Source organism: Polypterus senegalus, chromosome 5 (genome assembly GCF_016835505.1).
Source record: "Polypterus senegalus isolate Bchr_013 chromosome 5, ASM1683550v1, whole genome shotgun sequence".
Classification (NCBI taxonomy): Eukaryota; Metazoa; Chordata; class Cladistia; order Polypteriformes; family Polypteridae; genus Polypterus; species Polypterus senegalus.
In genome coordinates this window covers 200,012,329-200,025,450 of record NC_053158.1, presented here as the reverse complement: position 1 = coordinate 200,025,450, position 13,122 = coordinate 200,012,329, and the positions used below count along the sequence as shown (strand labels likewise).

General features: G+C 41.8%; 1 long non-coding RNA gene across 1 annotated transcript in view; it reads left to right on the top strand.

Moving 5' to 3' along the window:
* Positions 1-6,705, top strand: part of LOC120530051 — a 60,486-nt gene extending 53,781 nt beyond the window's left edge. The window contains exons 3-4 of the long non-coding RNA XR_005633895.1: positions 2,398-2,506; positions 6,667-6,705. This is a non-coding gene — a long non-coding RNA (uncharacterized LOC120530051). The remainder of the gene's footprint in view (positions 1-2,397; positions 2,507-6,666) is intronic.
* Positions 6,706-13,122: the final 6,417 nt, after the last annotated feature.

Here is a 13,122-nt window from a genome sequence, read left to right as displayed (position 1 = left end):
TTCACCTGCTTAAAACAAACGGGACAAACCAAATCTCAAATGTTGTAAATCACCTTCGATAAAGGAGTCTGGCAAATAATAAGTATTAATAATAAAATATATGAAAGGTAAGGGAGATATGTAGGAAAGAAACTGCATAACAGATAGGCACTAAAGGTACTATATTAGAAAGATAGATAGATGAAAGGCACTATATGATAGATAGATAGATAGATAGATAGATAGATAGATAGATAGATAGATAGATAGATAGATAGATAGATAGGTGAATGCACTATATAAGACATAGATATATAGCACCTTTCATATCTGTCTATCTAATAGATAGATATGAATTAACACTATATTAGGGAGCTATACATATACTTTAGGAAAGAAAGTGCATACATAGATACTAAAGGAATTATATTATATAGATTAGAACATTATCTGGATGAGAACAGGCCATGCAGCCCAACAAAACTCCCCAGTCCTGTCCACTTAATTTTTGTAAAAGAAACATCAAGTCAAGAATTGAAGGTCCCTAAACTCCTTCTGCCCACCACACTACTTTGCCACTTTTTACATGTGTCTGTGGTTCTCTGAATGAAGAAAGACTTCCTAATGTTTGTATGAAATTTACCCTTCACAAGTTTCCAACTGTGTCCCCATGTTCTTGATGAACTCATTTTAAAGTCACTGTCTCAATCCGCTGGACTAATTCCCTTCATAATTTTAAACACTTCAGTCAGGTCTCCTCTTAATCATCTTTTGTTTAAACTGTAAAGGCTCAGCTCATTTAATCTTTCCTCATAATTCAACCCCTGTAGCCCTGGAGTCAGCCTAGTCGCTCTTCTCTGGACATTTTCTTGTGCTGCTATGTCCTTTTTGTAGCCTGGAGACCAAAACTGCACACAGGACTCCAGATGAGGCCTCACCAATGAATTATAAAGCTTCAGCAGAACCTCCTGTGACTTGTACTCCACACATCAAGGCGCTATATAACATGACATTCTGTTCGCCTTCTTAATGACTTCTGGCAGATAATAGCGTAGAGTCCACTATGACTCCTAAATCCTTCTCATAAGATGAACTCTCAATTTTCAGACCTCCCATTGTGTATTCCAACCTAACATTTTTACTCTTTACATCTAACACTTTACATGTACTGACATTAAATGGTTAACAGGTTCAGCTCCTTCAATCTTTCCTCATAACTCATCTCCTGTAGCCCTGAATCAGCCTAGTCGCTCTTCTCTGGACCTTCTTTAGAGCTGTTATGTCCTTTTTGTAGCTCGGGGACCAAAACTGCACACAGGACTACAAATGAGGCCTCACCGATGTGTTATAAAGCTTGGGCAGAACTTCCCGCGACTTGTACTCCACACATCAAGGCGCTATATAACCTGACATTCTGTTAGCCTTCTTAATGGCTTCTGAACACTGGCTGGCAGTTGATAGTGTAGAGTCCACTATGACTCCTAAATCCTTCTCATAAGGTGTACTTTCGATTTTCAGATCTCCCATTGTGTATTCAAACTCACATTTTTACTTCCTATGTGTAATTCTTTACATTTACTGACATTACATTTCATCTGCCCAAGCCTGTTTGCTGTCCAAGTCCTTCTGTGATGATATAACGGATTCCAAATGATCTGCTAATCCACCTGTCTTGGTATCATCTGCAAACTTAACCAGCTTGTTATTTATATTCCCATCTAAATTGTTTATATATGTTAAAAATGGCAGCGGCCCCAGTACTGCCCCCTGCTGGTCACCACTCCTAACTACACCCCGCTCTGCTGAGGTTCTTCACCCCATCCCCCTCTACTTCCTGTGCCTGAACCAATTCTGTACTCGTCTACACGCCACACCTTGACCTGGCACTTCTTAGGGAGGTTTGTATAAAAGTCTGATCATGTCGCAGAGTGGCCTAAGCTTTGGACTTCAGACCTGTGAGGCTGCAGGTTCAGATCCCGCTACTGACACTGTGTGACCTCAAGCAAGTCGCTTCACTTGCCCCTGTGCTCCACCTGAAACAAACAAAAGGATCAGAAGCAATACCTGTATCTGAGACGTTGTAAGTTGATGTAGGCGTCAGTTAGATAATGAGTAACAATAAAGTCATAGTGACGATGGGGTAGAGAGATGAGCAAATGGATGTTGAAGAGGTAGACAAACAGAGAGGAAATGGATGTAAAGATTTGTGAGCGGATGAGGCCACGGTGGTTGTTTTCATTTGTGAACTTCTTATAAGGTGTTAGAAACCACCGTAATTCTCAGGTAATTTTATACGGGTTAAAAAGAACTTTCGTGATATGTTAGGCGTATTGTGTTAACGCCTAAGTTTAATGTAATGTTTACAAGTTCTAACTGAGAGAATGTTGTTATGTCTGCTTTTTTTTCTGTATTTTGCAGTGTTCATCCATCCACTCTTTCAATTCACTGAAACAATAAATCAGGGACACCACTGGAGAAACGTCACTTGGTCTGAGAGGAACATAGAGCCGTCTGCATGTGAGTGACGGTGAGTGTGATGTTTTCTAACGGCGGTCCCCAATTTAAGTTTGTAAACCGAAACCAGTGGAGTGTTCTGCCAGCGAGGCCTGATAACAACATGAGAAATGTGACAAACGCAAGGAGAACGTTCAAGTTTGTCCCAATAGCTCATCCTGATCCTTGATGGTTGTCAGGGTTTCTTCTTCAACTCCACTTTTCTGTAGCAATTCCTAATCCATTGGGAGACGCTGGATAAATATGAAGATATTGATAAAGCAGTTCCAGCAGAATTCTTCCAAATAAATGGTGAATCATTGAGGACTTCACTGGAAATTAAAGGGGAAGTAGATTTAGGACTGAAGACGGGAAGCTGTCCTTTCTGCCAAAAAATGTAACGGGTATCTGGAACAAACTACGGGGTTATAGAGTTGAAGTAGAAACCGTGAGAAACCTTTAAGAAGGATCTGGATGAGATGGTGGGACAGCTTGGCTATTATCTGTAACAGAGGATAATATATCTAATGTATAGGTTGATTTTATTTTATTTTTGACTGCAAACTCTTTAACTTCTGTCCTCGTAGTAGGGTGACCTGTGCAATGTGCTTGACGGGTAGCAGATTGAAATGTGGCTGTAATCAAACGCAGCAGCCGAGGTCACTCTGTTGAGGGTGCTGCCACCCTTTTTTTTTTTGCTTTATATTTTGCTCAAGTATATGACTTGCATGTTGTTATTCGTGGCATAACAGTGTGAACTTACATTTGACATGTATCGGATTGGCCTGTGCAATGTGCTTCACCGTTAGCAGATGTTGCCAAAGTTCTCTTCCTGCATGGCCGAACTGACAGTTGCTGTGAGAAGGACCCAAAGCCAATTACGTGGCTGGGTAGCCCCCCTGTCCAATTTCTGGGGCCGTGTTACGTGTACCATAGCATAATCTCTCAATTCGGACTAAGGTCAGGGTTCAAGGCAAACTAGTAAACTTGATGCATATTTCTTTGGCCTGTGCAATGTGCTTCACCATTAGCAGATGTCGCTGAAGTTCTTTTCCAGCATAACCGAACCGCCAGTTGCCATGAGAAGGACCCGAAGCCAATTACGTGGCCAAGGAAGCCCCCATGTCCAATTTATAGGGCCATGTTATGTGTACCATAGCAAAAGCTCTCAATTAGGACCATGGTCAGGGTTCAAGGCAAACTGATTTGTGAGATTTTGCTTCACAGAGAGACAACACTTTTATATATGCAATATATAGATGTCTGACAATATACATGTCTGAAGTTATTGCCTAAGCACCTCATTTTAAAATGCAGGGAAACTTTATTAGCCAGTCCTTGCTCAGGGGCGTTTATGACCCACCAGATCAGATGAGACCTTGTGTTAGTGAGAGAGCTGACCATCCATCTGTACAGGACATTTTGTTAGCCACTACCCCCTTAGGAGGGGACAAGTCAACGTATCCTTTGAAACTGGCCAGCTAGCCTGGAGGGATACAGATGTCTAGGACATGAACAGGCCACAGCAGGACTGGTCTAGAATTGGGGATGTGATTCAGGTGGTGTTTCAGGAGATGCAGAGTGACAGTCAGGGGACGCTGCATGGCTACAGGTCCTACCACTGCCATTTTTTTTTTATCCATGGAGGAAGAGAAGACTATCTCTCTTTTTCTCTTAGCCACCATATTCAGAGAGGCCATGTTGCCTTTTTATGCCACTTCATTCAAAGGCTGTGCTGGATCAAGGGACATGGCCGATCAAAGACTAATAAATAAGACAGTGCGCCACCTGGTAGCCTACTGTCTGGTTGTATTATTTTAATCAGCACTCATTGTACTCTGCTACTTTGGGTACATTCTCTATAATCCACCTAACAGGATGTTTGTGTGTCCGTGTCTCTCTGTGTATCCGCTCAGTTGCTATGCCTCTGTAAATTCAACAGATGGCACATTTGTAATAAAAAAAAGCATTTCTTTTCTCGATTCCAACAGAGGGTGCACCACAAACATTAACACTGCTTTAACGAATCCCATACCTAAATGGCATATAACAGAGACATGCATTGCACTTGTCATTCCAAAAGATGGAGCATTACAAACATATGTAGTAATGTATTTTATCACTACTAATGTCTGCGATGCACCATTTGTTGGAATAACAAATGCAAAGCATTTTATTCCTACACGCATTACAAAATACATTCCAATAGATTTTACACTGCAAAATTGACATTTAAGTCAACATTGATTATTTAGATTTAAACCTGTCTTAGACAGGTAGCACAGCTAGTGTTCATATATAAAATGTTAAGTTCTGTCCATCTGTCACACAATTACTCACAAAGTACTGAGGGCGGGTACCTTGGTAGTGGTCTAGATTGAAAACTTCAAAAAAAATTGAGATGGTATTGATCTCAAGAAACTGACCTGAACACCTGAGTTTCTTAAACCAAAGTGATATGCAAACAAAGTAACTTGTCAGGAAGAGAAAGCAGATGAGCAACATGTGCAGAACATCAAGCAAATTACAGAGGCCGGTGACGTGATGAGGAACACCATAATAGGAAGAAGAAGAGCAGCACCATCTGCTGAATGTCAAATACAGGATACAGAATGCAAGAACAAAAAACATGGAGAAATGCATGTGATTGGGGGGCCACGTGGAACTACTGGGGCTAGAACCTTGATCTTGATCAAAAGCTTATGACCAGAACATTCTGGAAAGTCCATAAATATGAGGTGGCAGTAACCTCAGCAAACTCACCTGTGCTTGTGGGTTTGTCACTGCATAGTGATCGGCAAACAAAGTGACAACATGGCAGACAGAACAAGAAGAGCAGCAGAATCTGCTGAGCACCCAGCAAATTGCAGACACTAATGATGTGATGAAAAACCTCACATTAGGAAGAAGAGCATGAAGAAGAACAGAGCCATCTTTGCTGAAAGTCAAAACCAGGATACAGAATGCAAGAATGACAGAAAAATGCAAGCCCCGGAGATCCACATAGTTCATTAGTACTCCTTGATAAAACGTTAAATGTCTGTGTGTCTTTGTATCTGTGTGTCCATCTAGTTGATATATCTCTGTCATTCCAACGGATGGCATGTTACAAACATCTGTAGTAATAAAATGCTTTGCATATGTCATTCCGACTGATGGTGCATCACAAAAATTTGTTGTAACAAAATGCATTGTTTTTGATATTCCAACAGATGGTACATCACAAACCTTAACACTGCTTTTACGAATACCATTCCAAATGGCATGAAACAGAGACATTTCAATTGCATTTGTTATTCGAACAGATGGCGCATCACAAACATAATAAAATGCATTGTATTTGTCATTTCAACAGTTGGCGCATCACATACATTAACACCTCTTTTGTGAATCCCAATCCAAATGTCATATAACAGAGATGTAGGCATTGTTTATCATTCCAACAGATGGCACATCACAAACATTAATACTGCTTTTGCGAATCCTATTCCAAATGGCATAAAACATTTCAAATGCATTTGTTATTCCAACAGATGGCACATCACAAACATTTGTTGTAATAAAATGCATTGTATTTGTAATTCCAATGCATGGCGCATCACAAACATTAACACAGCTTTTATGAATTGCATTCCAAATGGTATATAACAGAGGTGTATGCATTGCATGTGTAATTCAAACAGACAACGCGGCACAAAAATTAAAACTGCTTTAACAAATCCCATTCCACATGGAATAGAACAGACATTTCAATTGCCTTTGTCATGCCAACAGATGGCACATAACAAACTTTTGTTGCAATAAAATGAATTGTATTTGTCATTCCAACAGATGGCACATCACAAACATTAACACTGCTTTTACAAATTCCATTCCAAATGGCATATAACACAGATGTCAACATTGTGTTTGTCATTCCAACAGATGGTGCATCTCAAACATTTGTAGTAAGGAATGATATGTATTTCTGTTAGAATAATGCAATGCACTTTATTATTACATGAATTACAGCATCCATTCTAATAGATGGCATACTGTAAATGTTAACTCTGGCGTCTACTTTCATCATTTAGGTTTCAACCTGTCAAGGAACGGTAGCACAGCTAGTACATATATAAATGTGTCACTTTTGTCCTGCCTGTTCAGGTTTTATATCTCAGTGTTACTTGAACTTTTGTTTTTTTTTTTCTGTAGAAGTCCAATCTTTGCCCTCCTTATTGTCTTTGAGACCGCAGTCCATGATGTCCGTCAGATCGAGGATGGTACCCCTTGGACAGTCATAGCGCAGCAATGTCGATTTGCGTCAACTGCCTGTGGCAACTAATCACCAGACACAGGAGAGGCACTGTGTAAATAAAATGTATTATTATTATTGTTACTATTATTATTAAATACAACTGTGAGTTATGACCCTGTGCAACCCAAAAGGCAGCAACCCCAGACCAATTTTAGGTGGTGACCCATAGAAATTACACTTTTATCACGTTGGTCACGTGCAACACGTGAGGATGATAAAAGGGGAAGAATTGAACAACAGCAGGCGTCAGCCCTGACAGAGTGATAAGTGTATGGAAGATGGGGCATTCTGTAATGGTCTGCATAATAAAGAGTACAGGGTCACCCCACCCCTCATGACAAAACACTCGCTAAGCACAAGACCACGATGGACCAAATGGTCTCCTCTCGCGTGTCCAAAGTCTTCTGTTCTCACACTGCCCCTTGTGGCTGTTTAACTACACTGACACTTGGCAGCACTCTCTAGGTCTCCCACGTGGGCTCCCCTTTCAAATGACTGACCCTAACCCACCCTCCCTGTCCCAAAGTGGTGCTCGTCGTAGTCCTGAGTGGCCATTTTTAACACTTGAAATTGAGTCCCCCGTGTAACAGCAACACAAAATATAAAGAAAGATCTGCAGAAATGGCCAAGAACAGCATGAATCGTTTGAGTGATGGATGTGCCACCAGCCAGACAAATGAAACAAAAACGACAGGACATGTGTGCCCCTGGAAGGGGGTCCTATTCACGATGATTCAGATCAAACTGAGGGGGTGCCCATTAGGCATTTCACAACCCCTTCATTCAATGTATTTCTGCACTGAGCTCAATAACTCCCAACTGTCCTATTATCCCCACACCCCCACCACTGCCTTTGAGTGGTCACCCTGCACCTTTTGGCACTCTTGTTTTCTCCTTTCTTGATGATCTCTTTTCTTACTTTTCAAATTCTAAAGGTCCTGTTTTTGTACCATCCAGGTGCTCGCATTGATGCCCATCACAAAAAGAGCACTGTATGTGTGCATGTGTGGCTAACCAGAAAGCACAAAAGCGCACAGGCGGCCCGCTGCATCTGAATGGTGGGCTTGGGGGCGGGGGGGTTTGATGGTGATGCCGTCTCATTTGGCACTGGCGCCCATGCGGGCGGGCACGACTCCAAGAAGCCGTTCAGCCCTTTGTGGTCACGCAGTCTGCCATGCACACTCTCTGGGAAATGGATGAATCCTGCACCTGCTGGAGTGCTAGGGGGGACAAAGAAACGGAAAGAAAAAGTTTGTTAAAAGTGTACTGGCAAAAAAAAAAAACAATACAGCTCTCAATTCTTATCAGAAAGAAATTGGGGGGCTGCACAACTTTAAGAGGACTGTAATTAATCATCAACATACACCAGTCAGCCATAACATTAAAAGCACCTGCCTGATATTGGGTAGTTGCCAGTGCACTGGGTGTCTTTCCATAGACCACTTTTGGTCGATACTAACCACCTCATACCCGGGGCACCTCACAAGACCTGCCGTTATAGAGATGCTCTGAGCCAGGCATCCAGCCATAACAATGTGACCAAAGTCACTCAGATCCTTACGCTTGTCCAGTTTTACTTCTTCCAACACATCATTACGCAGAACTGACTGTTCACTTGCTGTCACCCCCTTGACTGGGGCCATTGGACCGACATCTCCAGTGGGATTCACTTCACTAGGCAGTGGTTTTAATGTTGTAGTTGATAAGTGTATGTGAAGAAATGGTGAATGGTGTGAGGTTCGTAGATAGATAGATAGGAAAGGCACTATATAATTAATATATACACTGCTCACAAAAATTAAAGGAACACTTTAAAGAAACACATTAGATACATCAGATCTCAATATGAAGTTGGATATCTATACAAATAACGACAGGGCAATGTCTTAGGAACAAAAGGATGCCAAGTCTTTTAATGGAAATAAAAGTTTTCTGCCTACAGAGGGCTCAATTGTGTAGACACCCTAAAATCAGAGTGAAATGAAGATGTGGCAGGCTAGTCCATTTTTTCAAAAACTTAATTTCTGCTACTCAAAATGCTTTTCAGTATCTTGTGTGGCCCCCACGAGCTTGTATGCATGCTTGACAACGTCGGGGCATGCTCTTAATGAGATGACGGATGGTGTCTTGTGGCATTTCCTCCCAGATCTGTATGAGGGCATCCCTGAGCTGTTGTACAGTCTGATGAGCAACCTGGCGGCGCCTAATGGACCGAAACATAATGTCCCACAGATGTTCTAGTGGGTTTAAGTCAGGGGATCGTGAAGGCCATTCAATTGTTTCAATTCCTTCATCCTCCAGGTACTGCCTGCATACTCTTGCCACATGAGGCCGGGCATTGTCGTGCATTAGGAGGAAACCAGGACCTACTGCACCAGCGTAGGGTCTGACAATGGGTCCAAGGATTTCATCCTGATACCTAATGGCAGTCAAGATGCCGTTGTCTAGCCTGTAGAGGTCTGTGAGTCGCTCCATGGATATGCCTCCAAGATCATCACTGACCCACCACCAAACCAGTCATGCTAAGCGATGTTACAGGCAGCATAATATTCTCCACGGCTTCTCCTGACCCTTTCCGTCTTTCACATATACTCAGGGTGAACCTGCTCTCATCTGTGAAAAGCACAGGGCGCCAGTGGTGGACCTGCCAATTCTGGTATTCTATGGCAAATGCCAATTGAGCTCCCGGTGCTGTGCAGTGAGCACAGGGCGCAGTAGACATTTGGGCCCTCAGGCAACCCTCATGATGTCTGTTTCTGATTGTTTGGTCAGAGACATTCACACCAGTGGCCTGCTGGAGGTCATTTTGTAGGGCTCTGGCAGTGCTCATCCTGTTCCTCCTTGCCCAAAGGAGCAGATACTGGTCCTGCTGATGGGTTATGGACCTTCTATGGCCCTCTCCAGCTCTCCTAGAGTAACTGCTTGTCTCCTAGAATCTCCTCCATGCCCTTGAGACTGTGCAGGGAGACACAGCAAACCTTCTGGCAATGACATGTATTGATGTGCCATCCTGGAGAAGTTGGACTACCTGTGCAACCTCTGTAGGGTCCAGGTATCGCCTCATGCTACCAGTAGTGACACTGACTGTAGCCAAATGCAAAACTAGTGAAGAAACAGTCAGAAAAGATGAGGAGGGAAAAATGTCAGTGGCCTCCACCTATTAAACCATTCCTGTTTTGGGGGTCATCTCATTGTTGCCCCTCTAGTGCATCTGTTGTTAATTTCATTAACACCACAGCAGCTGAAACTGATTAACAACCCCCTCTGCTACTTAACTGACCAGATTAATATCCCATAAGTTTCATTGACTTTATGCTATACTCTGATTAAAAAGTGTTCCTTTAATTCTTTTGAGCAGTATAGATAGATAGATAGGAAAGGCAGTTTATAATCAAGAGATAGATAAATAGATAGGAAAGACACTATATAATTGATATGTAGATAGTGAAACAGATAGAAAAGGCACTATATAATCAAGAGATAGATAACAAGGAAAGGCATTAAACAATTGGTAGATAGATATGAAAGACACTATATAATTGATATATAGATAGAGAATTATATCATCAGTGTGATTCTCTTCACCAGGCACTGGTTTTAATGTTGTAGTTGATGAGTGTATCTGAAGAAATGGTGAATGGTGTAAGTTTTGTAGATAGATAGATAGGAAAGGCACTTTATAATCAAGAGATAGATAGATGGGAAATACACTATATAATAGATAGATAGATATAAAAGGCACTATATAACTGATATACAGTGGTGTGAAAAACTATTTGCCCCCTTCCTGATTTCTTATTCTTTTGCATGTTTGTCACACAAAATGTTACTGATCATCAAACACATTTAACCATTAGTCAAATATAACACAAGTAAACACAAAATGCAGTTTTTAAATGATGGTTTTTATTATTTAGGGAGAAAAAATCCAAACCTACATGGCCCTGTGTGAAAAAGTAATTGCCCCCTGAACCTAATAACTGGTTGGGCCACCCTTAGCAGCAATAACTGCAATCAAGCGTTTGCGATAACTTGCAATGAGTCTTTTACAGCGCTCTGGAGGAATTTTGGCCCACTCATCTTTGCAGAATTGTTGTAATTCAGCTTTATTTGAGGGTTTTCTAGCATGAACCGCCTTTTTAAGGTCATGCCATAGCATCTCAATTGGATTCAGGTCAGGACTTTGACTAGGCCACTCCAAAGTCTTCATTTTGTTTTTCTTCAGCCATTCAGAGGTGGATTTGCTGGTGTGTTTTGGGTCATTGTCCTGTTGCAGCACCCAAGATCTCTTCAGCTTGAGTTGACGAACAGTTGGCCTGACATTCTCCTTCAGGATTTTTTGGTAGACAGTAGAATTCATGGTTCCATCTATCACAGCAAGCCTTCCATGTCCTGAAGCAGCAAAACAACCCCAGACCATCACACTACCACCACCATATTTTACTGTTGGTATGATGTTCTTTTTCTGAAATGCTGTGTTCCTTTTACGCAAGATGTAACGGGACATTTGCCTTCCAAAAAGTTCAACTTTTGTCTCATCAGTCCACAAGGTATTTTCCCAAAAGTCTTGGCAATCATTGAGATGTTTCTTAGCAAAATTGAGACGAGCCCTAATGTTCTTTTTGCTTAACAGTGGTTTGCGTCTTGGAAATCTGCTATGCAGGCCGTTTTTGCCCAGTCTCTTTCTTATGGTGGAGTCGTGAACACTGACCTTAATTGAGGCAAGTGAGGCCTGCAGTTCTTTAGACGTTGTCCTGGGGTCTGTTGTGACCTCTCGGATGAGTCGTCTCTGCGCTCTTGGGGTAATTTTGGTCGGCCGGCCACTCCTGGGAAGGTTCACCACTGTTCCATGTTTTTGCCATTTGTGGATAATGGCTCTCACTGTGGTTCACTGGAGTCCCAAAGCTTTAGAAATGGCTTTATAACCTTTACCAGACTGATAGATCTCAATTCTGTTCTCATTTGTTCCTGAATTTCTTTGGATCTTGGCATGATGTCTAGCTTTTGAGGTGCTTTTGGTCTACTTCTCTGTGTCAGGCAGCTCCTATTGAAGTGATTTCTTGATTGAAACAGGTGTGGCAGTAATCAGGCCTCTAAGGAAATTGAACTCCACAGATACACCACAGTTAGGTTATTTTTGAACAAGGGGACAATTACTTTTTCACACAGGGCCATGTAGGTTTAGATTTTTTTTCTCCCTAAATAATAAAAACCATCATTTAAAAACTGCATTTTGTGTTTACTTGTGTTATATTTGACTAATGGTTAAATGTGTTTGATGATCAGAAACATTTTGTGTGACAAACATGCAAAAGAATAAGAAATCAGGAAGGGGGCAAATAGTTTTTCACACCACTGTAGATAGATAAGGAAGGCACTATATAATTAGATATGAAAGGTACTATATGATTGAGAGATAGATAGATATGAAAAGTGCTATATTAGATAGATAGGAAAGGCACTATATGGCACTATATAATAGAGACGGCGTATTGATCAGTTTGACTGCCCACTGAAATGTCACCAAGGTCACTTCACTAATCCTATGGTCTTTATTGACAAGTCAGCCCTCTGTCACTCTTCAACAGGGCGATGCTGGGCAGTAGTGACACAAAGCCGTCACCACCCTGGAGTTTCTAGTAACTTCCCCACCTTTCGCTGTTCCTGACAGACCCACACACTCCTCTCTCTCTCTCAGGTTGCGGTTGCCCTTTCTTGATTTGACACCTGCCCATTTTTGCTGGTGATGTCACTAATGTGTCCTTTTTGAAACATCTCTTAAGTTGATTCTGCCCCATCAACCATTCCATAATTCATAGTTCACCAAGGCCATTAGTCAGAACCAGAGGCCAAAAGCCTGCACTCCCTTCTCATACGCAGGCCGAAGCGTGCCGAGACTCTGAAAGCAGACGTGTGCGGATGGCCCCTCTTTCTAATGGACATTGTGTGGTATTCCATCAGGATGCTTTGGCCGCCATTTGTTAATCCAATTACTTGAAAAGCAAAATGTTTTAAGAATGATTTGAGGGGCTCTGCACCTGGCAGCAGTTCAACATGTTCAGCCTGTTCACGTATATCAGCCTCCGGTATCAAAGCACTGAAGTGCCATTTGTCAAGGTAGCTTTATTAGAAGTGACATTTAGGAATGAGATGCATGCGTCTCTTAGTTTGAGTTCATCCACTTTGCTCAGCTGGCACCATTCCATTTTTTTTGGCAGAAGCCCAAGCAGTAATGGCTTTGTTTTACTTCAAAGACGGCCGGTCCAGTCCTCTCTGTGCTTCAGGCCAACTTATCGAGGAGAGCTTAACATCTGATGTTGAGTCAAAAAGTAAAAACAACACGAAAAAATGTC